The sequence below is a fragment of the Caretta caretta genome, chromosome 2, assembly GCF_965140235.1.
Source record: "Caretta caretta isolate rCarCar2 chromosome 2, rCarCar1.hap1, whole genome shotgun sequence".
In the NCBI taxonomy this organism is placed as follows: Eukaryota; Metazoa; Chordata; order Testudines; family Cheloniidae; genus Caretta; species Caretta caretta.
Genome location: NC_134207.1, coordinates 35,395,974 through 35,411,945, shown reverse-complemented (window position 1 = coordinate 35,411,945; position 15,972 = coordinate 35,395,974). Strand labels below are relative to the sequence as shown.

Here is a 15,972-nt window from a genome sequence, read left to right as displayed (position 1 = left end):
AAACACCAATAGCATGAAAAATCTGCTTATGGTACCTGAATGGTAATTAGGTGAAAGGTAAAAAAGAAACACGCACATACATTCCAGTAGCAGCTAAAATGAACTTGAGCTGATAAAAATGAACTAAACTACCCTTGCATAAATCGAGGCTGAGGGAAGTGTACAGTCATTATGGCTAAGACAATATGCAAACTATCTTCAAAGAAATCAAATTGCTAGAGTGTTTTCATTTGCATGTATTAACTATTAACATAATGAGGAGAAGTGACATTGGACCCGGATTGTGTGTCTGTTCGCATTGATAACTCTACTGCATCTGCAAACAGGCGCCCAAAATCACACTAGTAGTCAGATCAGTGTTGAACTCTGAAGTGTGTGTATGTGTGTGTTTATCTGGAGTCCTGAACAAACCTGCTGGGGTGTTGAATGCAAGCCATCTTTTTTTTTTTTTTTTTTTTTTTATGGTGATCCCCTACTAGAGGCACTTACTTTGCTTTAAAGGTACAGATCTCAATTTTGAACTTTTTCATCATGGATAGTGTCATCTATAAAGAAGGAAGGCTCGTTAGAGCGTATAGATTCAGAATTGTTAAATGTGATTGAATTGTTAAATAGTTTATGCAATAGTTATTCAGCTGTGTTTTCTCTTTCAAGAATGTCCTGTTATATGAAAACAGCCTAATAAAACTATCAAACAATATGCTTATGAAGAGAGGAGAACCTCAGTTGAACTCTGACTTTTGGGATCATCAATTACATGGTATTCTACACAATTACTTGGACCATATTCAACAGGGTGTGTAATTACAGTACTTTGTCATGTGCTTAGCTACTATCAAGGTGCTTAGATATTGATATGATGGTGCCATATAAGAACCTAGATGGACACTGTGTATTGTTCTCTGGGGCGGGAGGGGGGGGGGAGAAAGTACATCTTCTTAAAATCTACAAAAACTGTTTTTTGTAATTGTTGATGAAAGCATATTAAATACATAGTTTTCTCCATGATTTTCATATGTCTTTTATTTGCAAGGTTTGTTTTAACCAGTTATTATTTATGCTTATAGCTCAAAATTATTAAAAGAAAAATATTTTTCGTAGAGAGCATGTATTAGTGAAAAGGAGAGTGGAAACAGAAACAGAAATTCTCCAGAAAATTCAGGTAATTTGATAATTGGATTGCTGAGGAGAGAAGAATTATTATGCATTGTATAAATACACTAAGTATATATACATGGAATGTTTTGTGTAAGTTTTATCCTGTGCTGTTTTTGTGCTTTGGAACTGATAACAAAATGGTGACAATCTTTGCTTTCTTAAAAAAAGGCCATATTTGATTTCCATCTGTGAATGTAAGCAGTCTTTCCAGAGGGCAAAAGGGATTTTCTCCATGGCTATTCTTGATTGCTGTGTGCATCTGTTCATTAATGTAAACCCAGCACTCAAACTGCAGTGTGAGCTTGAATCCTGTGAAAATTTGTGTTTGTGAAAGGAGTACACCTAAGGCAAGCCTGATGGTGAAAGTTAAATTTGTAGAACATCTGTGTAACTCAGTGGTTCTCAAACTTTTTTTTTCACGGACCACTTGAAAATTGCTGAGGGGCTCGGTGGACCACTTAATGATCTTTCCAAATGTTGTTTGTATTGTTAGCTAACTATTGTAAAGGGCTTTGGATAAAAGCACTATATAAAAAAAACCTATAATAATTAATGCTTTTTGTTCTACAAATAAAAGCACGCAATTCATATTTTAATATCAGTAGTCTTACCTTTCTAATGCGATGGTGGCCTCTCTTCCCTGCTGCGGCAGCCCTGGAGCTGGGGAAAGTCGCCTCTTTCTCTGGCCACCGCAGCCCTGTATGTCCCAGATTCCCCCCACCCCCTCTTCTCACTCCACTGCCCCCTCCCACCTACTGTATTCCCATCTATTCCTCCCAAGGCCACCACCTCACCTTACATGTGCATCTTCTCCAGGGTCCAGGCACCTAATTAGTGGAGCCATGCCTGCTTGGCTCCACTAATTAGGTGGGTGGCCCTTCATTCTCTTGTGTGCGGCACCCCAGGCGCGCAACTTAGAGGAAACTATCCGCGGACCACCTGAATGGAGCTCACAGACCACTGGTGGTCCACAGACCATAGTTTGAGAACCTCTGGTGTAACTTATTATTTCATACACAAAGACCATAATACAGGGGTGGCCAACCTGTGGCTCCGGAGCTGCATGTGGCTCTTCCATAGGTTAATATGCGGCTCCTTGCATAGGCACAGACTCCGGGGCTGGAGCTCTATAGAGGCTAACTTTCCAATGTGCCGGGGAGTGCTCAACCCCCTGCTCTGCCATGCCCTCACTCCCCTGCCCCCCACCAGAACCTCCTGCACACCGTGTAACAACTGATCGTGGGAAGTGCGGGGAGGGAGTGGGAGGCACTGATTGGTGGGGCTGCCGGTGGGCAGGAGGCGCTGCAGGTTGGAGTGCAGGGAGCTGATGGGGGGTTGCTGACATATTAGTGTGGCTCTTTGGCAATGTACATTGGTAAATTCTGGCTCCTTCTCAGGCTCAGGTTGGCCGCCCCTGCCGTAATAGCATCTCATGTATGCAATGAATACTTGCAGAGAAAAGAATTTCAAACTTTATACATACAAAAATGCTTTCCATTAATGAGTTATATGCTGGTAATATAGTGAAGGTGTAGGAAAACACAAACCGTTTTGCATTAATTAACAACTGACTGACAGAACAGCTGCAGAATCGGATTCTAAGATTTTTTTTATGCCATTAAATGTACAGTAATTTTATAGTAGTTTTCCTTTATATACTGGGAAACAAACACTGTAGCAGTTTGTTGAATGCTTTCTTTACTGAAAAACAAAAATTTTCATCTTGGTTTCTATTATTTGATTTAATATTTTTTATTGTATATCTAATGGAGTAGATCAAAACATGTACACTGAAAAAAAGTGGGGTTTTTTTGCATGCTGAGAGCTATGTGAAAATTGGAGTGGAATTCTTGATCCATCCTGCAAGCACCTGAGGTTGGATAATGACCATAACCGCTTTAACATTCCCTAACTAGAAATTCCCAGCCTCTGAACCTATGCAAGCCTGGATCTAGTGTCCCCTCCTGCAGCCTGCTCCAATACTATCCACTGTGCCAGTTATGTTCAGAGCTAGTCTGGAGCTCACCTTTACAGTGCAGAAGGAGATGTGAAGACCTCTTGTCTGGATATACTGGAAGAAGGACAGGAGACACTGGTTATTGTTTAATTAGGCGACAACTTTATCATTAGTTGTCTGAGATTACCCAGAAGATAAGTGTACAGTGAAGTAAATTCATCATCACTTCTCTCTCTATATAATATGCTTTCCTCAGCCCTCCCTTTCCATCCTGGTCTCCAGCCAACCTGCTGCTGGGACCTGACCATCCCCTGCCCTCCCTCGAATTAAGGTTAAGGTGAGTTATAAAGGAGGGAGGGGTGGTTGGCTTCCTGCTGTGCCAGACATAGACATCCCAACCCCTCCATTCTGCTCCTTTAACAAACATCTCCTTTAAATCCTTTATCAAACCATTTATCTGATCACTGTATCCACTCCCTATGGAGTACCTGCACTGGACATCCGCCACAAGGAGGTGCCAGCAATTAGCTTGGCTATCTCCCTCCGATATCCAGCTGGATTCCCAGACATCTCCTGATGCCCTCTTTAGTGTCAGCCAAAAACGTGAACCCCATCCTACTGGAACAATTCTGGTGCCCCAAATGCTATGTCAGGATGTAAAATTACCACCCCCCTCTCTCATATTCATATTCATACCACCATGAATTTGGCCACCTCCCTATTCACATACCTCCTAGCCTTGTCGATTGGGGGAGGGTCTCCCCACCACACTTTGCGTTTAAGCATGTCTGACTACACAATTTTTACTCCTGGAAAAAGTTCCAGGATCTGCTTCAAATCCCTCTTAGCTCTAAACATTAAGGCTACCCCTTTACTCATTCCCAAATCATTTCCCTACAGGTGCACCACAGGTGCTTGCTGAGGCGCCCCCCTGCCCAGTGTACAAAAATGGCATCAGCTGGTCCCATAACATGCCCCTCCTTCCTTGCCAGCTCAGCACTACTTCATCACTGAGCCCCAGCTGCAAACCCTCAAGCAACCTGGACATCCGCCTGTGTGCCCAATAAACAATACTCTGCCCTCAGATCCATATCACTGTTTGTATGGCCTGTATTCCCACAGCTGGAACGAAAACACAACAGAAATTAATGCTGACTCCCCACCTGGGATCTCATGTACTTTCTGCATATTTCCGAATACCAATACACAATTGCTTGAACTGCTCCAGCCCCCATACCCAACGGTGCTGCTGCTGTTGCTGCCCCACTCGTGAATGAGTGGGAACCAAATTTCTGGGTTGAAAGCCCCAACCTTATCAGTCCCTGTCTCACTACTGTAACAAACGGATATCATCTGAGGGGACTCCTCTCATCATGCGTAAAGAGTGGCCCATCTCTCCCCAGGCGTATCACTATATATGCCCTCAAAGTCTCTGCAGGACAGACCCCGGACTCGCCACCCTCCTGTAAGAAAATGAATTTGGTACAGCTTTCTTGATCTGTCTTTGACTTTAGGAAGTTTAATATAACTGCATACTCCTGCCAGAGTCTAGCCCGCAGATCCAAAGCCCTTCCAGTAGAGTCTCTACAAGACCCAGGTACTAGCTCGCTCATCCCGAAAGCTCCAAAAAATGCTACCAAAAGTGCTGCCCTCAACAAGGCCACATTCAGTCTGCTACGACATACATTCTCCAGGATCCTTACCAGATCCGTAAGCATGTTAACTGTGAGGCTCCACACAGTCTGGGGAAAAGGGACTTCTCCCATCGAGCTTGCCCTTTATCAATACCCTGCCCTTCTGGTCCCTGGGGGATGAGTCAGTGTCACCATACTGACCCACTCTGCTTCTGCAGCCTTTCCCCCCTGCAGCAGTATAGACTTTCCCCTGGCAAGCCAGACAACTCCCTCCCTGCTTAAGTGTGGTGCTGTCATTTTGTGCTGTGGTTCTGAACAAAGATTCCACCACTGTTCCCTCTCCCACCTGCCAGACATAGACAAGGGGTACCACAGGAGTTTGTTGGCATGGGCAACTTTGAACAGGATGAACTGAACTTCAGTCTATGTTCCTACAGTTTTGAATTTAAGAAGTGATTTTTTTTAAAAGCGTTGTTTAAAAAATAAAATAGTTGAAAACACTCTTTAAACAACTTAAATCCAGACATCCCAAATCATTTACAGAATGAACATTTTGAACAAAAAATTGCACACAAATGTATTTTAAAAATGAGCATCATTATTTTTTCAAGACTTTAACTCAGGGTTCTTTATTCTTCTGTTACCAAGAGGTTAATTTTCTGAGGAAAGCAGTAAAGTTTGCATCATTTTGTGGCATGTAGTATTCCTAACAGTGACATGAATATAAAGCTTCAGCCTGCAGTAACACATCACAACTGAAAAGGTGGCATGTGACATGATTTTTCAGAGCAAGCCATGAAGCATTCAGTGCAATCTCATAACTTATATATGCAATTTTATTGTGTTGTGTCTTCTTGTAGATGGTGAAATAAACAAATAAAATGGAGGATATTTAAAACATATCAGTAAGTTGGTCTTTTTTTATAGCGTTTTATAGAATTTATAGAAATTTACATAATTTTTTTATGGAGAGTGGTTTGTTTCACATGTTAATAGACTCATGAACATTGTTTGTTCCACAACTTGTATTTTTGTTTTTGGTTTGCCTGTTGGAGATGGCAGGATACTGAAAACTGAGGGGAAGGTTTGACTCCACCCTCTTTTGATCTTTGAGCACAAATGAAGAAGTCAAACAGAGATTTCTTAAGAAACTTTAGAAGATAGTAGATTTCATGTCAAGTGTGTACGCTGCTGTTTGCCCCTCAAACACATAAGGCTCATTCTGCTCTCACAGATCTTTAACAGGTATAATTCTATTGGTTTCTGTGGAGTTACTCTTGATTTACAAAGTGCAATAAGATTAGAATTAGGTCCATGGAGGTCCACACCTTTAGATAATATGTCTGTGTGGATCTGGGGGCAAAGGGATGCATATAATGAATCATATTATGATTTTTTAAAAATATTATTAAAAAGAGTGATCTGACTTTGGACAACAGAAAAAAAAACTAAAAATGAGAGAGAATAATATTTTTGCAGATTTTTGCATTTGTAAAACTAAACAGTACTAGGTAATTCTGTTTTACTGTTCAAAAATCAGAATTCTGTATTCTAATAAAAGTGTTCATGACCTTTAAAAGCATTTAGATTAAGGTATGAATGCATGCTTATCTCTATTTTTCAGCAGCTTTACCCCAGATGTTTCAAACTCAGAAGCTAGATGTCTAGAAGGTAATTAGTTGTTTTCCCATCACAATTAGTAGCTGTGCCCATTCAGAGTCCCATTAAAGTCAGTGGGGCTCTGTGGGTACATCTGTCTACCTATAAGCAACTAATAGCAGGATCAGGACTTTGGTTTCTCCACTGAAAATGGAGGTAGACCTTTCAAGGTCCTCAAATACACTTTTCCTCCTGCAGCACTGGCTCTTCTGGAGAAACTGTTGCTAGAGGAACCAATTTTACCATGGGAGGATCCATCTGCTCCTGTTAACCTTCCTTCCTCCTTGCCTGATGACCCCATGATCCTGGACTCTTCTCCTCAGGTTCCAGATGATTTTAATTCTCATCAGGAACTTCTTGGAAGGATGGCTTTGGCTTTGGACATACAAGCTGAGTTTGTGCAAGAGAACACACACAAGCTTTTAGGCATTCTCCAGGCTGCTGCCCTAGGAAGTAGCCTTCCATATTAATGAGGCTTCTCTAGAACCGACAAGGGGAAAAGGGGCAAACAGTGAGGGGGCAAAATTTGCAGATCATACAAAACTACTCAAGATAGTTAAGTCCCAAGCAAACTGCGAAGAGCTACAAAAGGATCTCACAAAAACTGGGTGACTGGGCAACAAAAGGGCAGATGAAATTCAATGTTGATAAATGCAAAGTAATGCACATTGGAAAACATAATCCCAAGTATACATAGAAAATGATGGGGTCTAAATTAGCTGTTACCACTCAAGAAAGAGATCTTGGAGTCATTGTGGATAGTTCTCTGAAAACATCACTCTGAAAACATCCACTCAATGTGCAACGGTAGTCAAAAAAGCTAACAGAATATTTGGAATTATTAAGAATTGGATAGAAAATAAGACAGAAAATATTATATTGCCTCTATGTAAATCCATGGTAGCCCACATCTTGAATACTTAATGTGGAATACATATGTGCAGATGTGGTCACCCCATCTCAAAAAGATATATGGGAATTGGACAAGGTTCAGAAAAGGGCAACAAAAATGATTAGGGGTATGGAATGGCTGCTATATGAGGAGAGATTAACAAGACTGAGATTTTTCAGTTTGGAAAAGAGATGACAGGGGGAGATATGATGCAGGTCTATAAAATCATGACTGGTATGGAGAAAGTAAATAAGGAAGTGTTATTTACTCCTTCTCATAACCCAAGAACTAGGGGTCACCAAATGAAATTAATAGGCCGCAGGTTTGAAAGAAACAAAAAGAAGTATTTCTTCAAACAATGTACAGTCAACCTGTGGAACTCTTTCCCAGAGGATGTTGTGAAGGCCAAGACTATAAGAGAGTTCAAAAAAGAACTAGATAAATTCCTGGAGGATAGGTCCATCAATTACTATTAGCCAGGATGGGAAGGGATGTTGTCCCTAGCCTCTGTTTGTCAGAAGCTAGGAATGAGCAACAGGGGATGGATCACTTGATGATTACCTGTTCTGTTCATTCCCTCTGGGGCACCTGGCATTGGCCACTGTTGGAAGACAGGATACTGCACTAGATGGACCATTGGTCTGACTCAGTATGGCCGTTCTTATGTTCTTACACCAACCTCATTATTAGCTCCTACAGACTAGAGCACTGACAAGATTTATAATGTCCTTAGGTAAGATGTCAAGTCTTCTCATCTTACCCCAAACCCATTAGTAGTAACAGCTACCAATGTTAGATCACAGCAGGGGATATTTAAATCAACTCCCAAAGAAAAAGAGCTCAAGAGACTTGATTTGTTTTGGGGGGGGGAAATTCAATCTCTTCTCTCCAGATGCACATAGCGAACTAGCAGGTGCTATTAGTAAATAGGACTTCGTAAAGTGGGATGCAGTGTCCAGATTTACTGAGAAAGTCCCTGAAGATTCAAGGGAGGAGTTTAGGCTTCCCTTGGTGGCCAAGATATCATTCCAGTCTTCACTTGATGCAGTGGACACTTCTTCTAGGGTGATGGCCTCCGCAGTAACAATGAGGAGAGCCTCCTGGTTACAAAACTCGGGGTTTAACCTTTGTCATCCACCATAGACTTGTGAGATGGGTCCCTGAAAAGGGACAGGGCATATAGGTGGGGAGAGGGTGTGGAAAGGAGTTGTACAGGCTTTCCCAACAGTTTTTTGTTTTCCGACAAAACTGAGGAAACTTCACATTCATTCAAAGACTGTCTTCCTACCCTTCGCTCCTTAGGGGTGCCGAGGCACCAACAGGTGTCAGTATAGACCTCTGCAATAACAGTATTCACAACAATATTATAGAAACCTTTCTATCTACCAAGGCCACATGATTTTTTTGAGGAGGAATCATAGGCCTGGAAGGGACCTCGAGAGGTCATCTAGTCCAGTCCCCTGCACTCATGGCAGGACTAAGTATTATCTAGACCATTCCTGACAGGTATTTTTCTAACCTGCTCTTAAAAATCTCCAATGATAGAGATTCCACAACCTCGCTAGGCAATTTATTCCAGTGCTTAACCAACCTGACAGTTTGGAAGTTTTTCCTAAAGTCCAACCTAAACCTCCCTTGCTGCAATTTAAGCCCATTGCTACTTGTCCTATCCTCAGAGGTTAAGAAGAACAATTTTTCTCCCTCCTCCTTGCAACAATCTTTTATTTACTTGAAAACTGTTATCATGTCCCCTCTCAGTCTTATCTTTTCCAGACTAAACAAACCCAATTTTTTCAATCTTCCCTCATAGGTCATGTTTTCTAGACCTTTAATCATTTTTGTTACTCTTCTCTGGACTTTCTTGAATTTGTCCATAGCTTTCCTGAAATGTGGCACCAAGAACTGGACACAATACTCCAGCTGAGGCCTAATTAGTGTAGAGTAGCACGGAAGAATTACTTCTTGTGTCTTGCTTACAACACTCCTGCTAATACATCCCAGAATGATGTTTGCTTTTTTTGAAACAGCGTTACACAGTTGACTCATATTTAGCTTGTGATCCACTATGACCCCCAGATCCCTTTCCGCAGCACTCCTTTCTAGGCAGTCATTTCCCATTTTGTATGTGTGCAACTGATTCTTCCTTCCTAAATGGAGTACTTTGCATGTGTGCTTACTGAATTTCATCCTATTTGCTTCAGACCATTTCTCCAGTTTGTCCAGATCATTTTGAATTTTAATCCTGTCCTGCAAAGCACAGTGACTGCTTTGCTATCCTTGTTCTGAACTTTTGTTGGACAGGGTCACATTTCTAATCTTGACAATCAAATTTTAAAAATATATTAAGTGCATAAATGGGACTATATGGTGACCTATTTCGGGAGACCGTATGAAGCTTATTGGGAGACTAATAAGTCACAAAGTTTTCCAAAGAGTTGGCTCAGCTTTGGTAGCTCATACATCCCCCAAACGCCCATCAAATGCAGAGAGGTCTGCATGAGTGGACCATTTAGTGTACTGATGAAATTACTAAGCCACTCCATGAGCTGCTGCACTTTCCAGGCACTGGCGGCTGAACTGACAAGCCTCCTAGGACACATCAGGAAAAAGATGCACTCCTCCAGGGCATTACTTTCCCTATAGTTCATTCTCTACAGAAAATTACAACAAAGGAGCTCTGCTGTGTCTGTTACAGCACCTGTATATTTCCATGAATATTAGCTGGGAAGTATAGTCAAGTGGATAAAGTGGGTGCTGTGTATTTCATAGGAAGTGAAATGTAATCTTTTAATGGGATATAACATAATCTTTATAATCTCTTTTCACAAGAGATAAAGATGACCACACATCTCACTGCTTTCAGGACAAAATGCAAGATTCATCTCTTCCCTGTAACTTTCCTTCTAAAATACAAAATTTATTAATAATAAAGTATTATACACCCTTCCCTTTCATGTGAGGGAGTAGGAAAGAGAGCCAAAGATCAACATTGATTCGCCCACATGGTTTCCTTTCTTGTTTTTTGTTTTTAAGTTGCTCAGATAAAGCATGGTGAACATGCTATGAATCCACATATACAAAGTTAGTGGGGAATTCCCATCCTGTTAAAATTCTCATTTTTCTTTCTAATTTTGATTTTCCTATCAGTGCAATTATGGTTTAACGCATACGACTTTCCTAAAACAAGAGAAATAATTGATTACAATAAATTAGGGCTGTCAAGCTATTAAAAAATTAATCGTGATTAGTTGCGCTGTTAAACAATAATAGAATACTATTTATCTAAATATTTTTGGATGTTTTTCACATTTTCAAATATATTGATTTGAATTACAACACAGAATACAAAGTTCCAGAGTAGCAGCCATGTTAGTCTGTATCTGCAAAAAGAAAAGGAGTACTTGTGGCACCTTAGAGACTAACAAATTTATCTGAGCATAAGCTTTCGCCTATGCTCAGATAAATTTGTTAGTCTCTAAGGTGCCACAAGTACTCCAAGTATTCCTTTTCTTTTTACAGAATACAAAATGTACAGTGCTCACTTTATATTTATTTTTTTTATAAATATTTACACTGTAAAATAAAAGAAATAGTATTTTCAGTTCACTTAATACAAGTACTGTAGTGCAATCTCTTTATCATGAAAGTTGAACTAACAAATGTAGAATTATGTACGAAAAAAATTGTATTCAAAAATAAAACAATGTAAAACTTTAGAGCCTAGAAGTCCACTCAGTCCTACTTCTTGTTCAGCCAATTGCTCAGACAAACAAGTTTGTTTACTTTTACATTTTCAGAAGATAATGCTGCCCACTTCTTTTTTACAGTGTCACCTGAAAGTGAGAACAGGCGTTTGCATGGCACAGTTGTAGCTGATGTTGCAAGATATTTATGTGCCAGATGTGCTAAAGATTCATATATCCCTTCATGGTTTGGCCACCATTTCAGAGGACATGTGTCCATGCTGATGATGGGTTCTGCTTGATAACGATCCAAAGCAGTGCAGACCAATGCATGTTCATTTTCATCATCTGAGTCAGATGCCACCAGCGAAGGTTGATTTTCTTTTTTGGGTTCTGTAGTTTCTGCATCAGAGTGTTTCTCTTTTAAGACTTTTGAAAGTATGCTCCACACCCTGTCCTGCTCAGATTCTGGAAGGCACTTCAGATTCTTAAATCTTGGGTCAAGTGCTGTAGCTATCTTTAGAAATGTCACATTGGTACCTTCTTTGCGTTTTGTCAAACCTGCAGTGAAAGTGGTCTTAAAATGAACAGCATGCTGGATCATCATCTGAGACTGCTGTAACATGAAATGTATGGCAGAATGCATGTAAAACACAGAGCAGGAGACATACAATTCTCCCCCAAGGAGTTCAGTCACAAATTTAATTAACACATTATTTTTTTAATGAGTATCATCAGCATGGAAGCATGTCCTCTGGAATGGTGGCCAAAGAATGAAGGGTCATACAAATATTTAGCATACCATGTTTGGCACGTAAATACCTTGCAATGCCTGCTACAAAAGTGCCATGCGAACGTCTGTTCTCACTTTCAGGTGACATTGTAAATAAGAAGCGAGCAGCATTATCTCCTGCAAATATAAATGTGAACAAACTTGTTTCTCTCAGCAATTGGCTGCACAAGAAGTAGTACTCAGTGGAGTGGTAGGCTCTGAAGTTTACATTGTTTTGTTTTTTAGTGCAGTTGTGTAACAAAAAAACCCTCTACATTTGTAAATTGTGCTTTCACGATAAAGAGATTGCACTACGGTACTTGTATGAGGTGAATTGAATAATACTATTTCTTTTGTTTATCATTTTTACAGTGCAAATGTTTGTAACAAAAATAATATAAAGTGAGTTCTGTACACTTGTATTCTGTGTTGTAACTGAAATCAATATATTTGAAAATGTAGAAAAAACATCCAAAATATTTAATACATTTCAATTGGTATTCTATTGTTTAACAGTGCGATTAAAACTGCGATTAATTGTGATTAATTTTTTAATAACTATTAATTTTTTTGAGCTAATTGTGTGAATAATTGACAGCCCTACAGTAAAATCACATTAGATACACAAAGACAGGGGAAAAAAGGTCAGCCATGTCAATATATGTTTTGTAAAAAACAGGAAGATTAGAAAAAGGTGTTTGTTTAAATATTAAAGTTAAAGAAAAAAGATAAGAACAACATTGTTTGCCTTTTAAGGCCCATACATCCACACATGGGAGCTCTTTGTTGGAGGATTTGATTTAGAGCTAGTCCCAACTATATCTTGTTTAAATTAACTATTTAAAAGCTAAATCATAAGGTGCCTTTAAAAAGAAAAGTAGATACCCATTTTTTTTGTGGTGGGACTGGTCTTTTTTAACTAAACTTTTTTTACCTGTGAAATAGTTTGGGTGTAATAATAAATGATAGCTGCACAATTGCTTTCTAAAGGAATGCAAACAGTCATTTCAGCCTAATCTTGTAAAAAAAAGTATTTTAAAACAATAAAAGACTGAATTCATTTGTTATTGAAGAGGGGGTAAACTCACAGTCTAGATGGGAATATATTGTGACAGGGTCGGACCAGATGGCTATAGGAGATTTAAAAGTCAGATATATTAGCCCCAGGCTTAGTAGGTCCCTTTTCCCTGGGTAAGGTAACAGGGAAGGTTCCAGAACAATCAGGAACCTTCTGGAGACAATTAAGACAGGCTGATTACAACACCTGCAGCCAATCAAGAAGCTGCTAGAATCAATTAAGGCAGGCTAATCAGGGCACCTGGGTTTTAAAAAGGAGCTCACTTCAGTTTGTGGTGTGTCTGTGAGGAGCTGGGAGCAAGAGGCACTAGGAGCTGAGAGTGAGAACACGGATTGTTGGAGGACTGAAGTGTACAAGCATTATCAGACACCAGGAGGAAGGTCCTGCGGTGAGGATAAAGAAGGTGTTGGGCGGAGGCCATGGGGAAGTAGCCCAGGGAGTTGTAGCTGTCACACAGCTGTTCCAGGAGGCACTCTAGAAAGCTGCATTCCACAGGGCCCTGGGCTGGAACCCAGAGTAGAGGGTGGGCCTGGGTTCCCCCCAAATCCTCCCAACTCCTGGTCAGACACAGGAGGAGTCTACCTGGACTGTGAATTCAGAAAAACGGCCAAGCTGAGGGCTGCCGTGAAGCTCCAAGGCAAGCAAATCCGCCAATAAGCAGAAGACCCACCAAGATAGAGCAGGAACTTTGTCACAATATATATAATATGGGAGATGAGAAGAGCATGGTAAAATGCCAAATGTTGCATAAAAATTACTCTAACACGTAAGAATTGCACCTGTATCTGTTCTTTATAGTTATAGAATGAAATGACTTTCCCTTAGGGGTAGAAAAGCACACGTACAAGAAAAGCACTGAAATCTTATCCATCAAAATAAAATCTCATAGTTTCAAGGAGAATCTAATAAAAGAGAATAACAGGTTTTTAGGCTGAGGTTGTGGTTCCTACTGAACTGATAAATAGGTGTTAACAGAATGTTTTTAAACGATTTATCAGACTGATTTAATGGTGTGTTTAGTAAGCTCATATTAATATTAAATAGTTTTGTGTTAGAATGTTTACTAAATATGATTAAAATAGACTGTTATTTTTACAAATGTAAACACAGTCAATCATTCAGGCAAAAGGCCATTTATATTTTATACCACAGACACCATTTGAATTTGTTTAAAATATTTACAGTATTTTTGTCAACAAACCGGTAATAAGAATAATATAACTAACTGGCAATAGATAACAGGATAACTTTGATAGCCACCCACCACATGGACCTAGATTTCTATACATAATAGTGGTTAACCAAACAAACCTCAAAATTTAAACCTGAGGGAAGTGCTTTAGAAAGTGCTTTCAAGAGAGTGCAGTGCAATATGGGTGCTAATGTTTCTTTTTTATTTTTTGGAGGAGGAAATGTGATTAAGATATACTAAATGGAAATCCATACAAAACCAGTCAAATTGTTAAAATATTCAGATATGCCATATCGTAACAAGAAAGCACTGTAATGCACTGAAATCAGCAATAGAACAGCTGTGTTTTAAAGGACAGTACTTTGAATGTCACTTGACAATTTGCTTTCAATTAGAAGTAATTTACAGGAAGATGCCCACAAGCTAATCTTTACAGGATAATTAAGTTCCATTTTCTTTACTTTTAATTAAAAAGCAGAAAAGATTTAGCTGATCCATAAAAAATGTTCTGTTTAAACATTCATCAGACTTCACACTCTTTTTTTTTTTTTTTATTTGTTGTAGCAGATGTTATCAGAACAGCAGTCTGCTCTGTTTTAAACCAGAATATTTGGTAAGTGAAACATGAGTTGAAGTAGTTGTATACAGCTGAGGTATGATCATTTAGCATCTGTATATTTAAATAGTTCTAAAATGATAGCCAAACTCTGGGCTTTAATCTTGTGCCTTCTATTACTTTTAATTGCAATGTAGAAAAGTAAAGCAAGCTAGTAGCACTGTGGATGCTCTACACACTGAATAAATCAATACTATTTTCACTTTGTTTTTGTTATAATTTTCACAACACAGCGGTGTAATATGAATATAAAAATGAAAACAAAAGGATCTTTGCCATGAAACTTATGGTTAGATTTGCGTGTAACCAAACTGCCCAGTATTCCTTCAAAATCGATGAAGTAGAGGAAAAAAGAAAATACCTTTGCTGATCATATAGTGAAAGAAACACAAGTGCTGTGTAAATTTGAATGTCTGGCCACTTAAATCAATGCACTGCGATGATGTGATGTTAAACCTCATGCAATAGATGAAGATGTTGCCCATCCTCCTCTGAACCTGCTCCACATCTTGGTAGGTTGTTAAAAAAATTAATATAAATTTGTTCACAGCTTTAACACTCTATTCCTTTTAAAACAAATTGAAACATTGAACTCATTGAGGGCTTGTTTAGTGGAAAGTTTGAAGTGTTAATACTGTAGTTTTTGTGTCATCAATTTATCAGCACAGTTCTTCACTGAAGCTCTATGTTGTTTTTGAGATACTGATCCAAATTCTCTGTGAATATATATTGGCACCGCTCCATATACTTCAGTAGAGTTGTGACTATTTATACCAACAGAGGATTTGGCCCATCATACGTTAAAATATCTGAATACTTGTTTACAGTTTGAAATGCACTTAATTTATGCTCAAATGAAATTTTAACAAATTTGCCATAAATAACCATTTCTGTGCTGAAAAGAAGCATCAAAATTTGGGCCCAAATGTTCATATTTTTAGAAAGTTTTAAGCTCTTGAAAAGAGAGACATACATGATGGTCTTCTGTAATTACAGTATCCAAAATATGGTAGCTATGATTTCTTATTACTAAAGACACAAGTGTGTTAATGTGGAAAGCAGCTAACTGTACATGTCTTACAAATTTGCATTTAATACATATTTCACATTTGTAGTTTTAGTGTTTGCACTTGCATTGATATATGAATCAGTGCACGATGAAGTCATTCTTTTCTACACAAACAATTAGTTTGTGGCAAGCTGGTTTGTGAATCTACATTCTGCTAGCCTGCAGTGGACGAAATATCTGTGCAGATCCTGCTGACACGTATTAAAAGTTTATTAGTGCACTTTGATGTAGCCCTCTTTGAAACGGCATTGTCATGATGATG

At 39.1% G+C, this 15,972-nt stretch overlaps 1 protein-coding gene and 1 long non-coding RNA gene across 11 annotated transcripts in view; both read left to right on the top strand.

Moving 5' to 3' along the window:
* ZFPM2 (zinc finger protein, FOG family member 2) overlaps nt 1–15,972 on the top strand; it is a 507,265-nt gene that overhangs the window by 89,515 nt on the left and 401,778 nt on the right. The window lies entirely within an intron of this gene.
* LOC142070737 (uncharacterized) lies at nt 1,108–14,639 on the top strand. Its single transcript, XR_012666688.1, has 3 exons — nt 1,108–1,162; nt 5,610–5,654; nt 14,593–14,639. It is a non-coding gene; the product is annotated as an uncharacterized LOC142070737 (long non-coding RNA).